General features: G+C 48.2%; 1 long non-coding RNA gene across 4 annotated transcripts in view; it reads left to right on the forward strand.

Annotated features, from left to right (window-relative positions):
• The window catches only part of LOC123188819 (uncharacterized), a 58813-nt gene extending 31784 nt beyond the window's left edge, over nt 1-27029 (forward strand). For 3 of the 4 annotated variants that reach the window (XR_006495227.1, XR_006495229.1, XR_006495226.1), the window contains exon 5: nt 23119-27029. This is a non-coding gene — a long non-coding RNA (uncharacterized lncRNA). The remainder of the gene's footprint in view (nt 1-23118) is intronic. The other variant, XR_006495228.1, reaches the window with a different exon arrangement.
• The last annotated feature ends 514 nt before the right edge of the window (nt 27030-27543 follow it).

A 27543-nucleotide genomic window follows, 5' to 3' on the forward strand; every position in this document is an offset into this window, starting at 1 on the left:
GGCGGCGGGAGTGGTTTTGGCCATTTCGGCCACCAAATGGACCGCGGAGACCACCGGAGTGGAGCTGAGGACAACCCGCAGCTCTTGGCGGAGTCCGTTGGGGTCGGGGTGGCCGGAGTTGGCGCCGGCGACGACTTTGGCGGCCACCGGGGTTCGGTCGAGGATGAACTTGGCGCTAGAGGGGTCGGTGAGGCTCGTGGAGTGGCTAGCTAGGTGCTGTGGGACTCGGTGAGCAAGATGGACACCATCTTGTGGCCGGAGTGTGGCCGGAAGCACGTCGGCGACGAGGTCCGCGACGGCGCGTGCGGGTGAGCTTGGTGCGCTCGCTGTGGTGCTCGAGAGAGAGAAAGAGAGGAAGGGGAAGTTAGCCCAGCTCACTGTGGTTTTGACGGAGAGGACGGCGTGGTCGGGGACGAGCTGCTGCGGCGGCGACGGCGAAGGGGATCTCCGGCGATGGCGGTTGGGGCGAGGTTGGTGCGGTGGCTTCGAGGCACGCGAGCGCTCGGGGCTCGGCTAGCTCGAAGGAGTAGAGGGCGGCGGAGCTTCTGGATAGGGTGGCGCGGCGTGGAGACGACGGGGAGCACGGCTACGACGGTGGTGCGGCGACGGTGGCGTCGGCCATGGCGTGGGAGCGCGAGGGAGAGGAGCTGGGGGCGAATGGAGGTGTCCAGGAGGGTCGGGGCGCGACGTGGAGCTCGTCCAGGCCATCAGGGCGGCGAGAGGGGGAGGCCAGGCGGCGTGCAGCTGCGTGGCGAGCTGCGGTGCCGCCGCCGAGCACCTTGGCTGCCTGCCTGGCAAGCCAAGCAGCTCGCTGGAGCGGTGGCCGGGCTGGGCCGGCCAGGTGGGCTGGCTGGTGGGCCTGCGGTGGCGCCAGGTAAGTTTTTCCTTTTTTTTCTGTTTCTGTTTTTATTTAATATATCTGCAACTTTGTTGAATTAAATAAAATACCTAGGCAACTTTAAAAATCACCAAACTATTCCTAGCCCATAGTTGGATTATTTCCAACATGAAACATTTTAGTTTGGAGATATTTGAGCATTTAAATATTTTATATTATTTTAAATGCCCAAATTCAAATATTTATGATTTAATTCAAAAACCCTAGGATGGCCTAGGAAAATGTGCACCATTTTTGGCAGAGGTTTTGAACCAAGACAAAAATGATGGGCATTTTAGAAGGGCATTTCAGGTTCATTGAAAAATTATTTTAGTAACCCTAGTTGGTTTCAGAGGGGACTGGGGGTTCTGTCATCCCCATTTCAAGTTTCTGATGAAAGAGTAAACATGATGCAACACTCTAATGCATGACTAGCTAGGGTGTGACAACTCACCCCTACTCAAAAGAATCTCGTCCCGAGATTTGGGTTCCTCCAGGAAGAAGGCGGGATATTCAAGTCGAAGACGATCCTCCTTTTCCCAAGTTGCTTCATCCTCAGAATGGTGCGACCAATGAACCTTGAGAAACTTGATATTATGACGTCGGGTGGTACGTTCGGCTTGATCGAGGATACGAATGGGGTACTCTCGATATGTAAGATCATCTTGGAGATCAAGCGTTTCGTGGTCCACTTCACGGATAGGATCCGAGAAGCAACGCCTGAGTTGAGAAACGTGGAAGACATCGTGAACTCTGGAGAGGTGCGGAGGTAGTTCCAACTGGTAGGCAACTTCTCCTCGTTTGGCGAGAATGCGAAAAGCTCCAATGTAACGAGGAGCCAATTTGCCTTTGATACCGAAACGATGGGTTCCCTTCAGAGGGGTGACCCGAAGATAAGCCTTCTCGTCAACCTTGAAGGTCATAGCCTTATGTTTTCGGTCATATTGACTCTTTTGACGAGATTGGGCTGTTTTTAACTTTTCACGAACGATACGAACTTGTTCTTCTGCTTCCTGAATCATATCCGGGCCAAAGAATTGTCTTTCCCCGGTCTCTGACCAGTTAAGGGGTGTTCGACATCGTCGTCCATAGAGAACTTCAAAAGGGGCTTTACCCAAGCTAGATTGATAGCTGTTGTTGTAAGCGAATTCGGCAAATGGAAGGCACTTCTCCCAGTCCATTCCGAAAGAGATAACAGAGGCTCGAAGCATGTCTTCTAGAATTTGGTTGACGCGTTCCACTTGACCACTTGACTGAGGGTGGAAAGCGGTGCTGAAGGAGAGACGGGTTCCCATAGCATTTTGGAAGCTTTCCCAAAATCGAGAGGTGAAAAGACTTCCTCGATCCGAGTTAATTTCCAAAGGAACACCATGGAGAGACACTATTCGGGAGATGTACAAATCTGCCAGCTGACTAGCGGTTATACTCTCACGAACAGGTAAGAAATGAGCTACTTTGGAAAGACGATCGACCACGACGAAAATAGCATTATTCCCTCTCTTGGTCCTGGGAAACCCGGTAATGAAATCCATACCAATTTTATCCCATTTCCATTCAGGAATAGCTAAGGGTTGAAGGGTGCCAGCAGGCCGTTGATGCTCTGCTTTTACACGACGACAGACGTCGCAATTTGCAATATACTGAGCGATTTCTCTCTTCATCCTAGTCCACCAGAACCTCTGGCGTAGGTCCTGATACATTTTAGTACTACCGGGATGAATGGTGAGAGGAGATTCATGAGCTTCCTTAAGGATTAATCGCCTTAGGTTGCGCACTTTGGGAACCACTAGTCGATCCCCGAAGTATACTACCCCTTGATCATTAATGGAGAAACAATTCGCAATTCCTTTCTGAATGTTCCTCTTGATGCGGGAGATTTCCGGATCTACCTTCTGTGCTTTAATAATTTGATCCGTAAGGGTAGGTTTTGCCACCAAGGTGGAAAGAAAACCTTGAGGTACAATGTGAAGGTTAAGCTTCCGAAATTCCTCATGGAGAAGCGGTTGACTTTGTTGTAACATCAGGTTGTTACAATAAGATTTACGACTTAGCGCATCAGCCATGACGTTGGCTTTCCCTGGGGTGTAGGTTATTCCTAGGTCGAAGTCTGTGATCAATTCAACCCAACGTCTCTGCCTGAGATTCAAATCCGGTTGGGTGAAAATATACTTCAGACTTTGGTGATCAGTGAATATTTCGCAACGATTACCGAGGAGGTAATGTCGCCAGGTCTTAAGTGCATAGACTACGGCTGCAAGCTCTAGATCATGAGTAGGATAATTCTCCTCATGTGGGTGCAATTGCCGTGAAGCGTAAGCAATTACGTGTCGATCTTGCATAAGAATGCAACCTAGTCCTTGTCGCGAGGCGTCGCAGTAGATAACGAAGTCCTTGGAGAAGTCTGGCGGTACCAGTACGGGAGCAGAGGTCAGGCGTCTTTTCAGTTCCTGAAAGCTGTGCTCACATTGTGGAGTCCATTCAAACTTCTTATCTTTCTTGAGGAGTTCGGTTAGAGGTTTGGCAACTTTGGAGAAGTTCTCGACAAAGCGACGACAATAGCTCGCTAAGCCTAGAAAACTCCGAACTTGCTTGACCGATTCAGGCGGAGTCCAATTAAGGACGGCTTGAACTCGCTCAGGGTTAACAGCAATACCTTTACCAGATATTACATGACCCAGATAGGTCACTTCTGGCAACCAGAATTCACATTTAGAAAATTTGGCATAAAGGCGATGCTCTCGAAGTTTCTGCAACACTAGCCTTAGATGTTCGACATGTTCTTCCTCGTTCTTGGAGTAGATGAGTATATCATCGAGATAAACTACGACGAACTTATCCAAATACTCCATGAAGATTGAGTTCATTAACCGAGAAAAGGTGGCTGGAGCGTTGGTTAAACCGAAGGACATGACGGTGTACTCGTATTGGCCATAACGAGTAACAAAGGCCGTTTTAGGAATGTCCCCGTTTCTGATTTTGATTTGATGGTATCCCAACCTCAAATCCATCTTGGAGAAGACTGAGGATCCAGCGAGCTGATCATACAGATCGTTGATCCTGGGAAGTGGATATTTGTTCTTGATTGTGACCAAATTGACAGATCGGTAATCTTCAACCATCCGATCCGTACCATCCTTCTTCTTGACGAATAGGACGGGGCAAGCCCACGGAGATGAACTAGGGCGGATGAAACCCTTTTTCGAGGATTCATCGAGTTGTTTCTTAAGCTCGGCTAGTTCTAGGGGTGCCATCTTATAGGGTCTTCTAGCAATCGGAACGGTTCCGGGGATGAGGTCTATTACGAACTCAACATCCCTGTCAGGTGGAACACCTGGCAATTCCTCTGGAAAGACATCCGGGAAGTCACAGACTACCGGCACGTCCTCAAGGTCTGGCAAGGGGCTGGCGTTAAGAGAATATAATTGTCGCTTGGCTATTCGGGTCAAGACATTGACTATCTTTCCCGAAGGATGGGTGAGTTGAACAGTCCTAGAGAAGCAATCAATTTTGGCTTGATGAGCTGACATCCAGTCCATACCCAAAATGATATTAATATCTGAAGATTTAAGGGCTATCAAAGATGCGAGAAAAACAAGTCTGTCGACTTGGATTTCATTTCCATGGCTTACTCTAGAAGTTTGCCATTTGGATCCCGGAGTTTGAATTACCATAGAGGTTGGCATATCACCGAATGCGACGTTATGCAAACGAGCATAGTTTTCAGATATAAAAGAATGAGAGGCTCCTGTATCGAAAAGAACAGATGCCGGGTGGCAATTAACAAGAAGCGTACCGAGAACGACGTTGGGATCCTCTTGAGCTTCTTCGGCAGAGATACAGTTGACATGGCCACGTGAAGCGGTGACCGGCTTGGCGTGGAACACTTTCCCTGTCGGGTTGCCACGGCCAACAGCTTTAGCAGATTGATTGGGGTTGGTCTGGGGACACTCACGCATATAGTGGCCAGATTCCCCACACTTGAAACAAGTCACGGAACTGGTACGTGGAGGAGCATTATTGGTTGGACCCCCATAGGGCTTGGCCGGTGCAGATTGTTGAACGGGGCGAGGCGCCTGGAAAGATGGCCTCGGTGTGAACCTGGGTGGCAGGGCGGTGTTGGGCACCCACACGCGGCGCTTCTGAGGACCAGCACCGGATGAAGAACCCATGTCACGGCCATGCTTGCGTGTTGCGTCATAGTCAGTCTGACCAGTTTCAGCACTGATGGCTTTGTTGACAAGTTTCGAAAAAGATGTGCACTCATGCAGACGGAGGTCGCGGCGAAGCTCAGGACTAAGGCCCTTACGGAACCTTGCTTGCTTCTTGGCGTCAGTAGACACTTCCTCAGTTGCATATCGGGCGAGATTACCAAACTCCCTGCTATAGGCATCCACAGAAAGTCGGCCTTGGGTGAAACTGCAAAACTCTTCACGTTTACGGTCCATGAGACCCTCCGGAATGTGATGTTCACGGAAAGTCTCGCTGAACTCAGCCCAAGTAGTGACATGGCCCGCTGGGCGCATAGCTCCATAATTCTCCCACCATAGACTGGCGGGGCCTTCAAGATGATATGCAGCAAAGGTGACCTTGTCAGCTTCCGCTACCAGCGCGGAACGCAGTTTGTGAGAGATACTGCGAAGCCAGTCATCAGCGTCGAGAGGCTCGACGGAGTGATGGAACGTGGGTGGATGCAATTTGATAAAATCACCGAGTGACACCACGTTAGCCCTCTGATGGTGTGCTGTATTCTGTTCAATACGCTCCAATAAACGGTTGGTCTCCCGCTTGTTTCTCTCAGCTTCCATCATAACCTCGGCTAGTGAAGGAGGATGAGGCAGATTTTCATTCCTGCCTTCACTGCCCTCGGCCTGCTCTTGGGAAGCAGGGTTAGCGCGCGTGTTGACCATCCTAGGTGAACAAGACAATGATTTAGTCAGGATGGTAAAATTCCGACATAGGATACATAATGTAAGGAATAACTCGGAATGCAAGATGATCATCCGTATGACATGGTAGATACAGAAACTGCTTCTTTTATTCCATCGTCATACACACCATACAGGGTTTAGTACAAGACCAAACAAAGTACTATTACGGTGACAAGAGGATTACATCTCATCGGAGGCATTCCAAGCTACTATACATTATTTTTCTACACCTCCGGAAAGAGTACAAACTAGGTCATATCCCACGAGTCACGCAGGACGATAGACGACACGGCTAGTGCGAACTAGTGATACTACCCCTAACTCAGACCGATCCGTAGTAGTCCTCGTAGAAGTCACCTCCATAGCCTGGAAGTTCAACATGATCATCCGGAAACAGACGGTCTCGCGGAGCTTGTGGACCATAGGGGCTAGGATGAGGCCTTGGACCAACAAACGGTGGCCTGCGGGGACCGCGAGGTGGGGTGATGCCTCCTACATCACGCCAAACCATCACGTCCGGCAGAGCAGATCTCACAGGATAGAGATCGCGCATATCTGAGAATCCAGCTTGCACCGCCGGTGCGAACCGAGTCAAAGTGGCCCAGTGGTCAGCACGGGTATTGAAGAGCTCTAACCTCAAGGCCCGATTTTCACGGTCCTTATCCTCGAGCATCTCAGCAGTGGTGCGAGTCCGTGAATCCTCCTGAGTGGAGTCAGCATAGATAGCCTGGAGATATCCTTGTGCTCCCGGAAGTGATCCTGGCATATACCGGAAATCAGAGTCCCGAAATAAACCAGATCTGACTCGCATAATGGTCATCATAGAGTAGGCGGCGTCCTGCACAGCCATCTCTATAGTAACCCCGAGTCCATAGGAACAGTGAAGAGGCTCGGTGGATCCAGGATAAGATGGAAATATCCTGACAGTGCAGAGATACTGGCTTTGATTGAAGTCCCGGAATTGCTCTTCGACCGTGTACTCGGGATACCAGCGGTATCCAGCCTCAGTCATTACCCTGACCAACTTAGCAGTATGGCCGGGTACATCTAGGCATCGAGTCAGGCGAACCACTTGATTAAGGTCGCGAGTGGCCATCTGAAAGCACAATCATAATGCAAAGGCATTAGAATTTCTAGCAAAATTTCGGCAGCATAACAACTGTAAATGCTCAAAAAGGATTTTGAGACATTTGACAAAGGATTTCGTACACACTCAACATCATCATATCAAAGTTCTGAACCCATTCTGGTAACATAATGTGGTAGTAGAACTGAACTAGGCTTGTAACCATCAAACTTATAAGGTACTACTGATTAGTAACACGTGATCCTGATAGAGAGAATAGATCCTAATTCCTTAACCCCCGGTGGAAGAATGGACTGACTCAGATCAGAATGTCATAAGATATAAGGAGTAAAAAGAGCCTTACGTTCCATCCCACAAACAATTCCCCTACATATAACTAAAGAATTTCTAGACTCAACATCGACCAGTTTGGCTTGGAGAACCTACAGGCAGTCCGGCTCTGATACCAACGCTGTCAGGACCCCGACTCGATGTCACATCGATCTAGCTGGTAACACCTCATATCACTTTGCGGCCTCACGCACGGTATCCCCACGGGTGTCGTCTTACTTTTTCCCGGGACCGTTTGCGCCTTTTGGCTCACGTATATGATAGTGTCGCTAGCATCCATATGATAAGGAGCCCGGGCTGACATGACTAGTCGTAAACCCAAAGTGGCACAGACTTACAGGGACAGGCATCCATGACCCAGCTTCGAACGTGTCGGTCATCAGCAAGTGGGTCCGGGCTGTAGCACTGGGCTAGCAGGACTCCGGTAAACCGGGCTGTAGCGGGCTAACAGGACTCCGGTACTCAAAGCGTGACATTTCCCCGAAGGGACAGACACAGGAACGAAGAAGGACACATGCCGGCTAGCCTAAGTGTTCCAGAGCAGTAGCAAGCTACCATGGCTCAGCGGTAACACTAGGAGACATTTCCCGGTAAGAGAGGCTACTAAAGATAAACAACTAGATAGTCAGATCCCACACATACCAAGCATTTCAATCATACACACAATATGCTCGATATGTGCAAATACAACGAAGCATCACAACATGACTCTATGACACAAGTACTTTATTTAAGGCTCAGGGAGCCATACATAACATTCACAAAGGTACGGGTCTCACGACCCAACATACAAGTCATACAGTCATACAAGCCAGCAGCGGAAGTACATTGTCTGGGTAAAGACAACTAGTAAAATAAAAGAGGCTTGGAAAACCTAGCTATACTACGTGGTCCATCACAAGCTCAGGGCCACCACCTGGGTCTTTAGCCTACTCGTTGATGTCAACGTCTACATAGAACCCATCAGAAGGGGTTGCAGCGTCTTCTGTAAAAAATGTAGATTATAGCAACATGAGTACAAAAGTACTCAGCAAGACTTATATCAGATCCTACATACATGCATAGTATCAAGAAGGGTTGGTGGAGTTATTGCAGCAAGCCAGCTTTGACTCTTGGCTAGGCTATCCTACGATACTCCAACTTGAAATGTTTTGCGCACACGAGTCCACTACTCACCACTTCAATACACTACCGAGGATCCATCTCCGTCTTCCTACGGAAGGGCCATCCTCGGCACTCACACTTATCTTGAGGCTTTTAGTAGTTTCCATTTACTTGTCTATGAACTGTATAGGCAACCAAGTAGTCCTTTACCGCGGACGCGGCTATTCGAATAGATCATGTTAACCCTGCAGGGGTGTACTCCTTCATACACGCTCTCACCACTTATCGTCGTTTACATGACATGTACTCGGCAACCTTCAAGCGGAAGCCCAACGTGGGTGTCGGCCACGACCTACCTAATCACCTAAGCCTCCAGTCCAGGTTTATCGCCTATTCAGGTTCCATCCGCAGGGAGTCCGGCCGAGGTTTCCCATACGGCCCCGAACGATGTGAACAGGGTTCCCGAGATACCTAACGGGTATTCGGTACACCGTGCCACGTACCTACCGCATCACAGCCCACCCCTACGGTCAGCGCTGTCCACGGCCTCCAGTAGACTACAAACACCAGAAACTACTTGCAACTCCTGGATGGAGAACTAGGGTGAATAAGAAGTCGAGAGGGTCCATTGGTTTCGGGCCCAATGCATGGTAGTAGCTGATTCTTAAATCACACATACAGATCTCAGTGCTTAAGGTCGGCTTCAATGAAACAACCCACCATGTACTCCTACATGGCCTCTCATCGATACCTTTACCAAATCGTGTTCACCACACCACTCTCATTACCGACATAATCATTTCACTCTAGCCCATCACCCAGATGAACCAGACCTGACACGACTCTAAGCATAGCAGGCATAGCAAGGTAGGAACAACACATACATATGGCTCAATCAACTCCTACACATGCTAGTGGGTTTCATCTAGTTACTGTGGCAATGACAGGCCATGCAGAGGAAATGGGTTCAACTACCGTAGCACACAGCAGTTTGAATCGCGTTGTCTTAATGCAGTAAAAGAGAGCAGGAGCGAGAACATGGGATTGTATCGATATGATCAAATGGTTGGTTGCTTGCCTGATGGTTCGATGCACTGATATGGTTCTTCGTTAGGGTAATCACGGTATTCTTCGGGGGCAGAACCTGTCGCAAAGGACATCGATACACAAGCATCACCAAACAATGTGCAACAATATGATGCATGCATGAAACATGGCAATATGAGTGTGTTGGGCTAATGCAACTAAAACCAGAAGGGTTTGAACAAATTTGAATCAAAGATTCAAATTTCAAACTCAAACATGGCCTCTTTAAGTGCTTTTCCTTATTCTGCTTAAAACATCAATTTAACTTGTTTGATCATGCATGAAAATAGTATAGATGGATAGATTGGATTTTTCTGATCATTTTTCATATATAATTTGTCCAATTTGGAGTTACAGAATAAAAGTTATGATTTTTTGAAGTTTAAATAATATTCTGGAATTTCCTGATTTAATTTAAATCCAGAAAATCAATTACTGCGTCAGCCTGACGTCAGTGTGACGTCAGCAGGTCAACGGAACAGGTCTGGGTCAAACCTGACAGTGGGTCCCGCATGTCAGGGTGATTAATTTAATTAAAATTTAATTAAAACTAATCCTGTTTAATTAGCAGGGCTGGGCCCCACCTGTCATTGACTCAGGGGAGTCAACCAGGGCCCACCCGTGGTCAAAGTCAAAGTCGGCTGCCGGCGTTTAGCCGCCGGCGAGCCCGACGCTGCGGCGGGAGTGGTTTTGGCCATTTCGGCCACCAAATGGACCGCGGAGACCACCGGAGTGGAGCTGAGGACAACCCGCAGCTCTTGGCGGAGTCCGTTGGGGTCGGGGTGGCCGGAGTTGGCGCCGGCGACGACTTTGGCGGCCACCGGGGTTCGGTCGAGGATGAACTTGGCGCTAGAGGGGTCGGTGAGGCTCGTGGAGTGGCTAGCTAGGTGCTGTGGGACTCGGTGAGCAAGATGGACACCATCTTGTGGCCGGAGTGTGGCCGGAAGCACGTCGGCGACGAGGTCCGCGACGGCGCGTGCGGGTGAGCTTGGTGCGCTCGCTGTGGTGCTCGAGAGAGAGAAAGAGAGGAAGGGGAAGTTAGCCCAGCTCACTGTGGTTTTGACGGAGAGGACGGCGTGGTCGGGGACGAGCTGCTGCGGCGGCGACGCCAAAGGGGATCTCCGGCGATGGCGGTTCGGGCGAGGTTGGTGCGGTGGCTTCGAGGCACGCGAGCGCTCGGGGCTCGGCTAGCTCGAAGGAGTAGAGGGCGGCGGAGCTTCTGGACAGGGTGGCGCGGCGTGGAGACGACGGGGAGCACGGCTACGACGGTGGTGCGGCGACGGTGGCGTCGGCCATGGCGTGGGAGCGCGAGGGAGAGGAGCTGGGGGCGAATGGAGGTGTCCAGGAGGGTCGGGGCGCGACGTGGAGCTCGTCCAGGCCATCAGGGCGGCGAGAGGGGGAGGCCGGGCGGCGTGCAGCTGCGTGGCGAGCTGCGGTGCCGCCGCCGAGCACCTTGGCTGCCTGCCTGGCAAGCCAAGCAGCTCGCTGGAGCGGTGGCCGGGCTGGGCCGGCCAGGTGGGCTGGCTGGTGGGCCTGCGGTGGCGCCAGGTAAGTTTTCCCTTTTTTTTCTGTTTCTGTTTTTATTTAATATATCTGCAACTTTGTTGAATTAAATAAAATACCTAGGCAACTTTAAAAATCACCAAACTATTCCTGGCCCATAGTTGGATTATTTCCAACATGAAACATTTTAGTTTGGAGATATTTGAGCATTTAAATATTTTATATTATTTTAAATGCCCAAATTCAAATATTTATGATTTAATTCAAAAACCCTAGGATGGCCTAGGAAAATGTGCACCATTTTTGGCAGAGGTTTTGAACCAAGACAAAAATGATGGGCATTTTAGAAGGCCATTTCAGGTTCATTGAAAAATTATTTTAGTAACCCTAGTTGGTTTCAGAGGGGACTGGGGGTTCTGTCATCCCCATTTCAAGTTTCTGATGAAAGAGTAAACATGATGCAACACTCTAATGCATGACTAGCTAGGGTGTGACAACTCACCCCACTCAAAAGAATCTCGTCCCGAGATTTGGGTTCCTCCAGGAAGAAGGCGGGATATTCAAGTCGAAGACGATCCTCCCTTTCCCAAGTTGCTTCATCCTCAGAATGGTGCGACCAATGAACCTTGAGAAACTTGATATTATGACGTCGGGTGGTACGTTCGGCTTGATCGAGGATACGAATGGGGTACTCTCGATATGTAAGATCATCTTGGAGATCAAGCGTTTCGTGGTCCACTTCACGGATAGGATCCGAGAAGCAACGCCTGAGTTGAGAAACGTGGAAGACATCGTGAACTCTGGAGAGGTGCGGAGGTAGTTCCAACTGGTAGGCAACTTCTCCTCGTTTGGCGAGAATGCGAAAAGGTCCAATGTAACGAGGAGCCAATTTGCCTTTGATACCGAAACGATGGGTTCCCTTCAGAGGGGTGACCCGAAGATAAGCCTTCTCGTCAACCTTGAAGGTCATAGCCTTATGTTTTCGGTCATATTGACTCTTTTGACGAGATTGGACTGTTTTCAACTTTTCACGAACGATACGAACTTGTTCTTCTGCTTCCTGAATCATATCCGGGCCAAAGAATTGTCTTTCCCCGGTCTCTGACCAGTTAAGGGGTGTTCGACATCGTCGTCCATAGAGAACTTCAAAAGGGGCTTTACCCAAGCTAGATTGATAGCTGTTGTTGTAAGCGAATTCGGTAAATGGAAGACACTTCTCCCAGTCCATTCCGAAAGAGATAACAGAGGCTCGAAGCATGTCTTCTAGAATTTGGTTGACGCGTTCCACTTGACCACTTGACTGAGGGTGGAAAGCGGTGCTGAAGGAGAGACGGGTTCCCATAGCATTTTGGAAGCTTTCCCAAAATCGAGAGGTGAAAAGACTTCCTCGATCCGAGTTAATTTCCAAAGGAACACCATGGAGAGACACTATTCGGGAGATGTACAAATCTGCCAGCTGACTAGCGGTTATACTCTCACGAACAGGTAAGAAATGAGCTACTTTGGAAAGACGATCGACCACGACGAAAATAGCATCATTCCCTCTCTTGGTCCTGGGAAACCCGGTAATGAAATCCATACCAATTTTATCCCATTTCCATTCAGGAATAGCTAAGGGTTGAAGGGTGCCAGCAGGCCGTTGATGCTCTGCTTTTACACGACGACAGACGTCGCAATTTGCAATATACTGAGCGATTTCTCTCTTCATCCTAGTCCACCAGAACCTCTGGCGTAGGTCCTGATACATTTTAGTACTACCGGGATGAATGGTGAGAGGAGATTCATGAGCTTCCTTAAGGATTAATCGCCTTAGGTTGCGCACTTTGGGAACCACTAGTCGATCCCCGAAGTATACTACCCCTTGATCATTAATGGAGAAACAATTCGCAATTCCTTTCTGAATGTTCCTCTTGATGCGGGAGATTTCCGGATCTACCTTCTGTGCTTTAATAATTTGATCCGTAAGGGTAGGTTTTGCCACCAAGGTGGAAAGAAAACCTTGAGGTACAATGTGAAGGTTAAGCTTCCGAAATTCCTCATGGAGAAGCGGTTGACTTTGTTGTAACATCAGGTTGTTACAATAAGATTTACGACTTAGCGCATCAGCCATGACGTTGGCTTTCCCTGGGGTGTAGGTTATTCCTAGATCGAAGTCTGTGATCAATTCAACCCAACGTCTCTGCCTGAGATTCAAATCCGGTTGGGTGAAAATATACTTCAGACTTTGGTGATCAGTGAATATTTCGCAACGATTACCGAGGAGGTAATGTCGCCAGGTCTTAAGTGCATAGACTACGGCTGCAAGCTCTAGATCATGAGTAGGATAATTCTCCTCATGTGGGTGCAATTGCCGTGAAGCGTAAGCAATTACGTGTCGATCTTGCATAAGAATGCAACCTAGTCCTTGTCGCGAGGCGTCGCAGTAGATAACGAAGTCCTTGGAGAAGTCTGGCGGTACCAGTACGGGAGCAGAGGTCAGGCGTCTTTTCAGTTCCTGAAAGCTGTGCTCACATTGTGGAGTCCATTCAAACTTCTTATCTTTCTTGAGGAGTTCGGTTAGAGGTTTGGCAACTTTGGAGAAGTTCTCGACAAAGCGACGACAATAGCTCGCTAAGCCTAGAAAACTCCGAACTTGCTTGACCGATTCAGGCGGAGTCCAATTAAGGACGGCTTGAACTCGCTCAGGGTTAACAGCAATACCTTTACCAGATATTACATGACCCAGATAGGTCACTTCTGGCAACCAGAATTCACATTTAGAAAATTTGGCATAAAGGCGATGCTCTCGAAGTTTCTGCAACACTAGCCTTAGATGTTCGACATGTTCTTCCTCGTTCTTGGAGTAGATGAGTATATCATCGAGATAAACTACGACGAACTTATCCAAATACTCCATGAAGATTGAGTTCATTAACCGAGAAAAGGTGGCTGGAGCGTTGGTTAAACCGAAGGACATGACGGTGTACTCGTATTGGCCATAACGAGTAACAAAGGCCGTTTTAGGAATGTCCCCGTTTCTGATTTTGATTTGATGGTATCCCAACCTCAAATCCATCTTGGAGAAGACTCAGGATCCAGCGAGCTGATCATACAGATCGTTGATCCTGGGAAGTGGATATTTGTTCTTGATTGTGACCAAATTGACAGGTCGGTAATCTTCAACCATCCGATCCGTACCATCCTTCTTCTTGACGAATAGGACGGGGCAAGCCCACGGAGATGAACTAGGGCGGATGAAACCCTTTTTCAAGGATTCATCGAGTTGTTTCTTAAGCTCGGCTAGTTCTAGGGGTGCCATCTTATAGGGTCTTCTAGCAATCGGAACGGTTCCGGGGATGAGGTCTATTACGAACTCAACATCCCTGTCAGGTGGAACACCTGGCAATTCCTCTGGAAAGACATCCGGGAAGTCACAGACTACCGGCACGTCCTCAAGGTCTGGCAAGGGGCTGGCGTTAAGAGAATATAATTGTCGCTTGGCTATTCGGGTCAAGACATTGACTATCTTTCCCGAAGGATGGGTGAGTTGAACAGTCCTAGAGAAGCAATCAATTTTGGCTTGATGAGCTGACATCCAGTCCATACCCAAAATGATATTAATATCTGAAGATTTAAGGGCTATCAAAGATGCGAGAAAAACAAGTCTGTCGACTTGGATTTCATTTCCATGGCTTACTCTAGAAGTTTGCCATTTGGATCCCGGAGTTTGAATTACCATAGAGGTTGGCATATCACCGAATGCGACGTTATGCAAACGAGCATAGTTTTCAGATATAAAAGAATGAGAGGCTCCTGTATCGAAAAGAACAGATGCCGGGTGGCAATTAACAAGAAGCGTACCGAGAACGACGTTGGGATCCTCTTGAGCTTCTTCGGCAGAGATACAGTTGACATGGCCACGTGAAGCGGTGACCGGCTTGGCGTGGAACACTTTCCCTGTCGGCTTGCCACGGCCAACAGCTTTAGCAGATTGATTGGGGTTGGTCTGGGGACACTCACGCATATAGTGGCCAGATTCCCCACACTTGAAACAAGTCACGGAACTGGTACGTGGAGGAGCATTATTGGTTGGACCCCCATAGGGCTTGGCCGGTGCAGATTGTTGAACGGGGCGAGGCGCCTGGAAAGATGGCCTCGGTGTGAACCTGGGTGGCAGGGCGGTGTTGGGCACCCACACGCGGCGCTTCTGAGGACCAGCACCGGATGAAGAACCCATGTCACGGCCATGCTTGCGTGTTGCGTCATAGTCAGTCTGACCAGTTTCAGCACTGATGGCTTTGTTGACAAGTTTCGAAAAAGATGTGCACTCATGCAGACGGAGGTCGCGGCGAAGCTCAGGACTAAGGCCCTTACGGAACCTTGCTTGCTTCTTGGCGTCAGTAGACACTTCCTTAGTTGCATATCGGGCGAGATTACCAAACTCCCTGCTATAGGCATCCACAGAAAGTCGGCCTTGGGTGAAACTGCAAAACTCTTCACGTTTACGGTCCATGAGACCCTCCGGAATGTGATGTTCACGGAAAGTCTCGCTGAACTCAGCCCAAGTAGTGACATGGCCCGCTGGGCGCATAGCTCCATAATTCTCCCACCATAGACTGGCGGGGCCTTCAAGATGATATGCAGCAAAGGTGACCTTGTCAGCCTCCGCTACCAGCGCGGAACGCAGTTTGTGAGAGATACTGCGAAGCCAGTCATCAGCGTCGAGAGGCTCGACGGAGTGATGGAACGTGGGTGGATGCAATTTGATAAAATCACCGAGTGACACCACGTTAGCCCTCTGATGGTGTGCTGTATTCTGTTCAATACGCTCCAACAAACGGTTGGTCTCCCGCTTGTTTCTCTCAGCTTCCATCATAACCTCGGCTAGTGAAGGAGGATGAGGCAGATTTTCATTCCTGCCTTCACTGCCCTCGGCCTGCTCTTGGGAAGCAGGGTTAGCGCGCGTGTTGACCATCCTAGGTGAACAAGACAATGATTTAGTCAGGATGGTAAAATTCCGACATAGGATACATAATGTAAGGAATAACTCGGAATGCAAGATGATCATCCATATGACATGGTAGATACAGAAACTGCTTCTTTTATTCCATCGTCATACACACCATACAGGGTTTAGTACAAGACCAAACAAAGTACTATTACGGTGACAAGAGGATTACATCTCATCGGAGGCATTCCAAGCTACTATACATTATTTTTCTACACCTCCGAAAAGAGTACAAACTAGGTCATATCCCATGAGTCACGCAGGATGATAGACGACACGGCTAGTGCAAACTAGTGATACTACCCCTAACTCAGACCGATCCGTAGTAGTCCTCATAGAAGTCACCTCCATAGCCTGGAAGTTCAACATGATCATCCGGAAACAGACGGTCTCGCGGAGCTTGTGGACCATAGGGGCTAGGATGAGGCCTTGGACCAACAAACGGTGGCCTGCGGGGACCGCGAGGTGGGGTGATGCCTCCTACATCACGCCAAACCATCACGTCTGGCAGAGCAGATCTCACAGGATAGAGATCGCGCATATCTGAATATCCAGCTTGCACCGCCGGTGCGAACCGAGTCAAAGTGGCCCAGTGGTCAGCACGGGTATTGAAGAGCTCTAACCTCAAGGCCCGATTTTCACGGTCCTTATCCTCGAGCATCTCAGCAGTGGTGCGAGTCCGTGAATCCTCCTGAGTGGAGTCAGCATAGATAGCCTGGAGATATCCTTGTGCTCCCGGAAGTGATCCTGGCATATACCGGAAATCAGAGTCCCGAAATAAACCAGATCTGACTCGCATAATGGTCATCATAGAGTAGGCGGCGTCCTGCACAACCATCTCTATAGTAACCCCGAGTCCATAGGAACAGTGAAGAGGCTCGGTGGATCCAGGATAAGATGGAAATATCCTGACAGTGCAGAGATACTGGCTTTGATTGAAGTCCCGGAATTGCTCTTCGACCGTGTACTCGGGATACCAGCGGTATCCAGCCTCAGTCATTACCCTGACCAACTTAGCAGTATGGCCGGGTACATCTAGGCATCGAGTCAGGCGAACCACTTGATTAAGGTCGCGAGTGGCCATCTGAAAGCACAATCATAATGCAAAGGCATTAGAATTTCTAGCAAAATTTCGGCAGCATAACAGCTGTAAATGCTCAAAAAGGATTTTGAGACATTTGACAAAGGATTTCGTACACACTCAACATCATCATATCAAAGTTCTGAACCCATTCTGGTAACATAATGTGGTAGTAGAACTGAACTAGGCTTGTAACCATCAAACTTATAAGGTACTACTGATTAGTAACACGTGATCCTGATAGAGAGAATAGATCCTAATTCCTTAACCCCCGGTGGAAGAATGGACTGACTCAGATCAGAATGTCATAAGATATAAGGAGTAAAAAGAGCCTTACGTTCCATCCCACAAACAATTCCCCTACATATAACTAAAGAATTTCTAGACTCAACATCGACCAGTTTGGCTTGGAGAACCTACAGGCAGTCCGGCTCTGATACCAACGCTGTCAGGACCCCGACTCGATGTCACATCGATCTAGCTGGTAACACCTCATATCACGTTGCGGCCTCACGCACGGTATCCCCACGGGTGTCGTCTTACCTTTTCCCGGGACCGTTTGCGCCTTTTGGCTCACGTATATGATAGTGTCGCTAGCATCCATATGATAAGGAGCCCGGGCTGACATGACTAGTCGTAAACCCAAAGTGGCACAGACTTACAGGGACAGGCATCCATGACCCAGCTTCGAACGTGTCGGTCATCAGCAAGTGGGTCCGGGCTGTAGCACTGGGCTAGCAGGACTCCGGTAAACCGGGCTGTAGCGGGCTAACAGGACTCCGGTACTCAAAGCGTGACATTTCCCCGAAGGGACAGACACAGGAACGAAGAAGGACACATGCCGGCCAGCCTAAGTGTTCCAGAGCAGTAGCAAGCTACCATGGCTCAGCGGTAACACTAGGAGACATTTCCCGGTAAGAGAGGCTACTAAAGATAAACAACTAGATAGTCAGATCCCACACATACCAAGCATTTCAATCATACACACAATATGCTCGATATGTGCAAATACAACGAAGCATCACAACATGACTCTATGACACAAGTACTTTATTTAAGGCTCAGGGAGCCATACATAACATTCACAAAGGTACGGGTCTCACGACCCAACATACAAGTCATACAGTCATACAAGCCAGCAGCGGAAGTACATTGTCTGGGTACAGACAACTAGTAAAATAAAAGAGGCTTGGAAAACCTAGCTATACTACGTGGTCCATCACAAGCTCAGGGTCACCACCTGGGTCTTTAGCCTACTCGTTGATGTCAACGTCTACATAGAACCCATCAGAAGGGGTTGCAGCGTCTTCTGTAAAAAATGTAGATTATAGCAACATGAGTACAAAAGTACTCAGCAAGACTTATATCAGATCCTACATACATGCATAGTATCAAGAAGGGTTGGTGGAGTTATTGCAGCAAGCCAGCTTTGACTCTTGGCTAGGCTATCCTACGATACTCCAACTTGAAATGTTTTGCGCACACGAGTCCACTACTCACCACTTCAATACACTACCGAGGATCCACCTCCGTCTTCCTACGGAAGAGCCATCCTCGGCACTCACACTTATCTTGAGGCTTTTAGTAGTTTCCATTTACTTGTCTATGAACTGTATAGGCAACCAAGTAGTCCTTTACCGCGGACGCGGCTATTCGAATAGATCATGTTAACCCCGCAGGGGTGTACTCCTTCATACACGCTCTCACCACTTATCGTCGTTTACACGACATGTACTCGGCAACCTTCAAGCGAAAGCCCAACGTGGGTGTCGGCCACGACCTACCTAATCACCTAAGCCTCCAGTCCAGGTTTATCGCCTATTCAGGTTCCATCCGCAGGGAGTCCGGCCGAGGTTTTCCATACGGCCCCGAACGATGTGAACAGGGTTCCCGAGATACCTAACGGGTATTCGGTACACCGTGCCACGTACCTACCGCATCACAGCCCACCCCTACGGTCAGCGCTGTCCACGGCCTCCAGTAGACTACAAACACCAGAAACTACTTGCAACTCCTGGACGGAGAACTAGGGTGAATAAGAAGTCGAGAGGGTCCATTGGTTTCGGGCCCAATGCATGGTAGTAGCTGATTCTTAAATCACACATACAGATCTCAGTGCTTAAGGTCGGCTTCAATGAAACAACCCACCATGTACTCCTACATGGCCTCTCATCGATACCTTTATCAAATCGTGTTCACCACACCACTCTCATTACCGACATAATCATTTCACTCTAGCCCATCACCCAGATGAACCAGACCTGACACGACTCTAAGCATAGCAGGCATAGCAAGGTAGGAACAACACATACATATGGCTCAATCAACTCCTACACATGCTAGTGGGTTTCATCTAGTTACTGTGGCAATGACAGGTCATGCAGAGGAAATGGGTTCAACTACCGTAGCACACAGCAGTTTGAAACGCGTTGTCTTAATGCAGTAAAAGAGAGCAGGAGCGAGAACATGGGATTGTATCGATATGATCAATGGTTAGTTTCTTGCCTGATGGTTCGATGCACTGATATGGTTCTTCGTTAGGGTAATCATGGTACTCCTCGGGGGCAGAACCTGTCGCAAAGGGCACCGATACACAACCATCACCAAACAATGTGCAACAATATGATGCATGCATGAAACATGGCAATATGAGTGTGTTGGGCTAATGCAACTAAAACCAGAGGGGTTTGAACAAATTTGAATCAAGGATTCAAATTTCAAATTCAAATATGGCCTTTTAAAGTGCTTTTCCTTGTTCTGCTTGAAACATCAATTTAACTTGTTTGATCATGCATGAAAATAGTACAGATGGATAGATTGGATTTTTCTGATCATTTTTCATATATAATTTGTCCAATTTGGAGTTACAGAATAAAAGTTATGAATTTTTGAAGTTTAAATAATATTCTGGAATTTCCTGATTTAATTTAAATCCAGAAAATCAATTACTGCGTCAGCCTGACGTCAGTGTGACGTCAGCAGGTCAACGGAACAGGTCTGGGTCAAACCTGACAGTGGGTCCCGCATGTCAGGGTGATTAATTTAATTAAAATTTAATTAAAACTAATCCTGTTTAATTAACAGGGCTGGGCCCCACCTGTCATTGACTCAGGGGAGTCAACCAGGGCCCACCCGTGGTCAAAGTCAAAGTCGGCTGCCGGCGTTTAGCCGCCGGCGAGCCCGACGCGGCGGCGGGAGTGGTTTTGGCCATTTCGGCCACCAAATGGACCGCGGAGACCACCGGAGTGGAGCTGAGGACAACCCACAGCTCTTGGCGGAGTCCGTTGGGGTCGGGGTGGCCGGAGTTGGCGCCGGCGACGACTTTGGCGGCCACCGGGGTTCGGTCGAGGATGAACTTGGCGCTAGAGGGGTCGGTGAGGCTCGTGGAGTGGCTAGCTAGGTGCTGTGGGACTCGGTGAGCAAGATGGACACCATCTTGTGGCCGGAGTGTGGCCGGAAGCACGTCGGCGACGAGGTCCGCGACGGCGCGTGCGGGTGAGCTTGGTGCGCTCGCTGTGGTGCTCGAGAGAGAGAAAGAGAGGAAGGGGAAGTTAGCCCAGCTCACTGTGGTCTTGACGGAGAGGACGGCGTGGTCGGGGACGAGCTGCTGCGGCGGCGACGGCGAAGGGGATCTCCGGCGATGGCGGTTCGGGCGAGGTTGGTGCGGCGGCTTCGAGGCACGCGAGCGCTCGGGGCTCGGCTAGCTCGAAGGAGTAGAGGGCGGCGGATCTTCTGGACAGGGTGGCGCGGCGTGGAGACGACGGGGAGCACGGCTACGACGGTGGTGCGGCGACGGTGGCGTCGGCCATGGCGTGGGAGCGCGAGGGAGAGGAGCTGGGGGCGAATGGAGGTGTCCAGGAGGGTCGGGGCGCGACGTGGAGCTCGTCCAGGCCATCAGGGCGGCGAGAGGGGGAGGCCGGGCGGCGTGCAGCTGCGTGGCGAGCTGCGGTGCCGCCGCCGAGCACCTTGGCTGCCTGCCTGGCAAGCCAAGCAGCTCGCTGGAGCGGTGGCCGGGCTGGGCCGGCCAGGTGGGCTGGCTGGTGGGCCTGCGGTGGCGCCAGGTAAGTTTTCCCCTTTTTTTCTGTTTCTGTTTTTATTTAATATATCTGCAACTTTGTTGAATTAAATAAAATACCTAGGCAACTTCAAAAATCACCAAACTATTCCTGGCCCATAGTTGGATTATTTCCAACATGAAACATTTTAGTTTGGAGATATTTGAGCATTTAAATATTTTATATTATTTTAAATGCCCAAATTCAAATATTTATGTTTTAATTCAAAAACCCTAGGATGGCCTAGGAAAATGTGCATCATTTTTGGCAGAGGTTCTGAACCAAGACAAAAATGATGGGCATTTTAGAAGGGCATTTCAGGTTCATTGAAAAATTATTTTAGTAACCCTAGTTGGTTTCAGAGGGGACTGGGGGTTCTGTCATCCCCATTTCAAGTTTCTGATGAAAGAGTAAACATGATGCAACACTCTAATGCATGACTAGCTAGGGTGTGACAGGGAGGCGGCGGCGGTTGGAGAGGATGAACGGGGGCAGGGGAGGCGAGGGAATGGCTAGGGTTGGTGGGGAGGAGGACGCGGGGATTGGTGGGGAGGAGGAGGACAGGGGATTGGTGGATGAGTCGTCCACGACCGGCGCGGTTAAGATATTTTTCACCGAAGATGCTGGCGACGCAACAAATCACGCACACTGCCAAGCCAGGCCCGCGAGAGAAGAAGGCCCACCCGTCATCTGCTTGAACAAGAAAAAGCAGCGTGGAAAGAAACATGCCATGGGATTTTGACAGCGCGGTGAAAAACCTCCAGCGAGGCAGATCGAGCGAACCAGATCGAAAGCGCGACGCAAGTGCCCCAGGTGAGTGGGTAGCCTAGCGTCCTTTATATGTTCGACTAGACCATAGAGGCGCGCATTGCTGGGCCCGTCAGTCTTGAGGACATCTAAATAAAAAAGATAAAAATGTTTTGAACAATATATATAGTTAGAAATATCGAAGAAATTTTTGGTACTGTGTAAATTCCTGAGATCTACACCAATTGGGTACGAATAGGTGCACCTAACAATTGGATTTAGGAACCCATATCATCAAGAAATTAAGACGTAAAAATAAATAAGACCTACCATCTCTTTACTTATTATACAGTTGCACTGATTATGATTAGAGCATCTTGCATTCAATACCCAATGAGACTGGTCTTTTGCAGTTTTTTATGTCTTAAGGAATTGGCCGTTTACAGCCGCTCAACAAACACTGAAGGTACAATGTATTGTTCCCTCGTTGATTGTCACATGAATAGAACTATACACAATTTCTAAAAGTAGCACACCTATTTTTTTAGAATCAGATATAGAAGCAACGATGAAAACGAAGACCCACTTGGCCGCATCCATCTGACGACAATATGTACATCAGTGATGACTAATGACGATCGTGCAAGGCACAAATAACCTGTAACTCAAAATACTTCTAATGAAATAAAGTCGTTTCCATGTATTTGCCTTCCATTGGCTATCTCACAGGCCCTAGCATTCTTGACAATGAAACACAGTTCAACGCATCTTTCGTATGGCCAAGGAAACAGGACAGCCAAGAACCTCATTGCCAATTTAACTCACATTTTTTCTGTATAGCCCCATATAGTTGTCGGTCTATTTGAAGGTACAATGGACAACTCAGATTAGACAAAACCTGGAAATAACTGGAGAGAAGTAATTGGCACTGAAAAAAGAAGCCATACCTTGCTACGTGTGCACAATGAGCATACATTTGTCACACCTAGAGAAAAAATGGTAAGCTTCACCGTGATATCTTCCATACAGTACCAAAGTAATTTAGCCACATAAACACCATTTTCCTATTTTATATGCGGTACACTCAGTGCATTCAGAAAAACCTGCGTAAAAAGAAGCCATAGAAGAAGCAAATGAGCCTTTCTATAAAAAATATATATGGAATTATAGACAAAGCGAACGAGCGACCATAGCAACTATTGATTTGTGAAAACACCGTCAATCAATGGAGGAAATATTTGTGTCTGTTAACCTCTAAATTGGCTCTTAATGGTCTCTAATAAGGTGGAACATATTCCCTTTTTTCTTCCTCACCATCAAAAACCCCTTGCAGGTGTTATCTAAACGTCCAACTACACCACTGAGGACCATCATGTGACATAAACATGTGAAGTCTAAAACAAAGAGAAGAAAATGGAGCAGACAAGTGGAAATCTGAAACAAACAGAAGGACAGGGAGCAGGCAAGTGTATGTGCTCGGCTGGAATACAAATCAAACAAATTGTATACAAATATATAATACACAGCCAAACTGAAGGTAATAGAAATAAAGTTGAACAAAAGATCATGTAGCAGTGTGTGAGATTTGGTAAACAATCACACCTGTCCAGCAGCCATGGTCGCGGTTGGCGGGGACGCACACCCTCTGAGGAACTGCAATACGGCAGCCGAGCAACGCTGCGCTGAGTCTGCTGCGTTGAAACGGAGGCATGAAAGACAATTACAGGGACCAAGAAGGATAGCCGACTGACACGGGATGCAGGAAGGAAGAGAAGGTGCGGAGCATAATATATGAGCGATGGTGGGAGAAGATAGTAACGCAGCGATAGCAGAGATTAATTACCAGGAGGCAGACAGTCGGCAATGATTAGGATAATTAAACGCCGGTGGCGGTGTCAGCTTCCACGTTGAAATGACATGAACATAATGGGGCGGTACAGCTGCAAGGGCATGGAGTCCGACGATCGCGGAGGACAACCGGGGATGGATGTCGCCGGCGTGCCGCCGCTGCTGCCACCATGGATGAATGCAACATGGGTAAAAAGAAACCAACCATGAGGGGTTGCGGGGGAAGAATATAGGTACCGACGCCTATGCACACGTACTCGCCGGCAGGACGTAAGACGGCGGTGGCGCTGACAAACAGAGGTAACTCGGGGGAGAGAGCTGGGGGAAAAGGATTCGGATAGATAAAGTAGGGATTAGTTTTTTTTTTTTTTGAGATAAGGGTGGACAACTGGAGGCTGCACACATTTCACTGGGCTTTGTGGGCCTTCGAGCTGTACAGCCTGTTTACGCACAGAAGGTGTAGCTCGTTGCGCGGAGCAGTGGCCCAGGTAACGCTGGGCACAATGAGTCTTTGGCAGAGAAATACTTGGGGCTGCCCTCGGATGTGGGGAGAGCAAAGGAGGGCTCTTTCAAATACTTGAAAGATCGAATCTGGAAACGAGTGCAAGGATGGATGGAAAAGTGTTTGTCGGCGGGAGGAAAGGAGGTTCTTATCAAGTCGGTGGCACAAGCCATTCCGACTTACTCAATGGCATGTTTTAAGTTACCCCGTGGTTTGTGTGAACACATAAACGGTCAGATTCGGAAATTCTGGTGGGGGAGTAAGAATGGCGAGAGAAAGACAGCTTGGGTGTCTTGGAAAACCATGTCAAAACCAAAGTTTATGGGGGGCTTAGGCTTTCGAGATATTGAGTTATTCAACCTGGCCTTACTTGCTCGACAAGCTTGGAGATTATTGCAGAAACCGGAGTCTTTGAGTGCACGAGTGTTAAAAGCCCGGTATTTCCCTAACACCGATCTTCTACAGGCCAATCTGGGTTCGGCCCCTTCCCAAGTTTGGCGATCTCTTGTTGAAGGAAGGGATATATTACAACTGGGACTTGTCAGGAGAATTGGAAAAGGTGCAGACACAAACGTTTGGCAAGATAATTGGATCCCAAGGGACTATAAACTGAGACCCATATGTGTCCGCTCTTTGAATCCTCCGGTTTTGGTCTCGGAGCTTATAAACCTTGCTACTCGCTCATGGAATAAGCATGCGTTGACTGAACATTTCATTGTGGCTGATGTTGAGGCTATTCTTAATATACCACTTAGCACGCAGATGCAAGAGGACTTTTGGGCATGGCACTATGATAGGTGTGGTATTTTCTCAGTAAGATCAGCCTATAGGATGATCTGTGCCATCAAAACTCAATAGGAAGACTGGTTAGAGCATCGGCCAAGTCATTCAAATATTGCAGCTAGCAAGAACTCTTGGACACAGTTGTGGAAGGTGAGGATTCCATCGAAGATTCGAGTCTTTGTTTGGCGGTTGGCACATACATTTATACCGACGGGGATAGTCCGGCATGAAAGGAGGATGGCTGATACCCCAGCATGCTCCTTATGTGGGGCGGTAGAGGATACATGGCGTCATTCACTACTCAATTGCCGCCTGGCAAGATGTGTGTGGGCGTTGGAAGATGATGATCTGGTGGGGCATGTGATCTCAAACCAAACGGAGGATCCTAAGCTATGGCTGTTCTGGCTTTTCGAAACAACCAACCAGCAGGACCTAGCTCGAGTTTTGGTAACTATGTGGGCAATTTGGTGGGCTCGAAGGAAGGCAATCCATGAGAATGAATACCAGAGCCCGCTGTCAACTATGTGCTTTATCAATAGATTCATGGAAGATCTGGAGATAGCCAATATGCGCAGCCACCAGAAAATCAAGGGAAGTACGGCTAGACCTCATGCAAAAGTCTGGCTACCACCACCCGGCGATGCAGCAAAGTTTAACTGTGATGGTGGCCTATCATCTTTGGGGGAAAAGGGAGCAACTGGAGTTGTATGTCGGGATAAAAATGGGAAATACTTAGGTGCGTCGGCGGTGGTGTACGAAGGCCTATCTGACCCGGCAAGCTTGGAGGCTCAAGCATGCAGCGAGGCACTAGCCCTCGCACGGGATCTGAACCTACAGGAGCTTGTGATTGCCTCAGACTGTGTCGAAGTAATAACTAATATCAGCAACGCAGGATCGCCATCTTATGCTCCCATTCCGAGGGAAATCCAAACTAGTAGGGCAAACTTTACATCTGTTTCTTTCCGCTTTGAAAGTAGAGTTAATAATTTTGAGGCCCATTCGCTTGCTAAGGGAGCTGCGTCTCTCGCGGTGGGTCGCCATGTGTGGCTAGGGGTTCTGCCAGATATTGCTTGTATTCCGGATGTTTTGAACTTTGAATAAAAGCCCTAGCTTCCTTCAAAAAAAAAGGTAACGCTGGGCAGGCCACGCCAGGAGGTAAAAAGTTTACGCAAACAACGATGGACGATCGAGCTAATCGTGAGCGTAAGTCAAAGTGATCGGATGGCTGGGTGTTTTAAATTGCTGTGGGGGCTCCTAGGTAGCCCTGTTATACTGTTTCTCAATTCGATGTTGATTCCAACATAGATAACAGTTTTGTGTAGCAAAGGTGATAGCTAGATCATACAATTAGCGATCCGCATGCCTAATTTGAAAGTACAACTTGTACTCATAGCATGACCTTTATCGCTCAATATGTCAGAAGCTTAGATTCTTTGGTGTTCATTTTACATATTATTATGATGAGACGTACTTTCCATTTTGTTATGCCGCTAATGAATGTATCCAATTTATAATGTAGTGGCTAATTTCATGAACCAAGTTGGCGTTAACACTAAACTACATCAACACGCCTTCTTGTTGTATTACACTAACACGCCTTGTATATCTTTTCAGTTAATGGTGTATCTATAGTTTTGCACAACACGCTTTGTTACATTATTTATTGCAGAGGAGACGACACAATCACCAAGGGGGAGAAACCAAGCATGGCGAACCACCCATGCCAAGTTCACCACAAGATTTACAACACCATCGCCCACGAAAAACCACATTAGGCTGACATAGATACATGAGCGATATCATAGAAGGGTCGTCACCAATGCCAAGTTCACCACAAGATTTACAACACCATCGCCCACGAAAAACCACATTAGGCTGACATAGATACATGAGCGATAGCATAGAAGGGTCGTCACCAAAGCACGAAGCAAGCTTCTTTGTTTTCCCCATTATTGTAAATAGAAATAGATCAGCAAGCTGGCATAATATGGATCCCAATTTGCTCTCTTATTGATAATCCAACTCATGAAAGAAAATGTGTCCTATTGAGATGATATCCAATATTTCTAACATTTTTACACAACATATATTTTCAATTTCTTAAGCTACTACCTAGAGAATATATGTTTCAATACAAATGTATTTTCAGAGAAAGCCTTTGTAGCCGCATGGGTTGATAACTAGAGTTGCATTTTGAATATTTTATTATTGAAGTACCATCACCTGTTAGTGTGTGGAATGTAGAAGTTAGAAATAGTTTATCTGGAAAGTTGAATGCATGGTATGAGATATCACCGTAAAGTTTCATCTCTCGCTGGACATTTGGCAGCCCTTTTTATTATATTTATGAGAGATGGTCAAGCGGAGTTCGACAAGACACTTAGTACTATCGTGCAAGGTGGAGTTTGAGGAAGAAACATAGAGGAGAAATGATCGTGGAAGAAAGTAGAGTGCCACGTGGTCGCCGAGAAGAGGGAGGGAGTGGACAATGAGGAGGAGATGCATTTATCTACCACTTCGGAACCATGAGATATCATCCCATGTGATTACTCTATGACTCTCATATCATATGGCATTTTCCTTTATACACATATTTTGTTAGCCCGTGGCAACGCACGGGCATCG

Source organism: Triticum aestivum, chromosome 2A (genome assembly GCF_018294505.1).
Source record: "Triticum aestivum cultivar Chinese Spring chromosome 2A, IWGSC CS RefSeq v2.1, whole genome shotgun sequence".
Taxonomy (NCBI): domain Eukaryota; kingdom Viridiplantae; phylum Streptophyta; class Magnoliopsida; order Poales; family Poaceae; genus Triticum; species Triticum aestivum.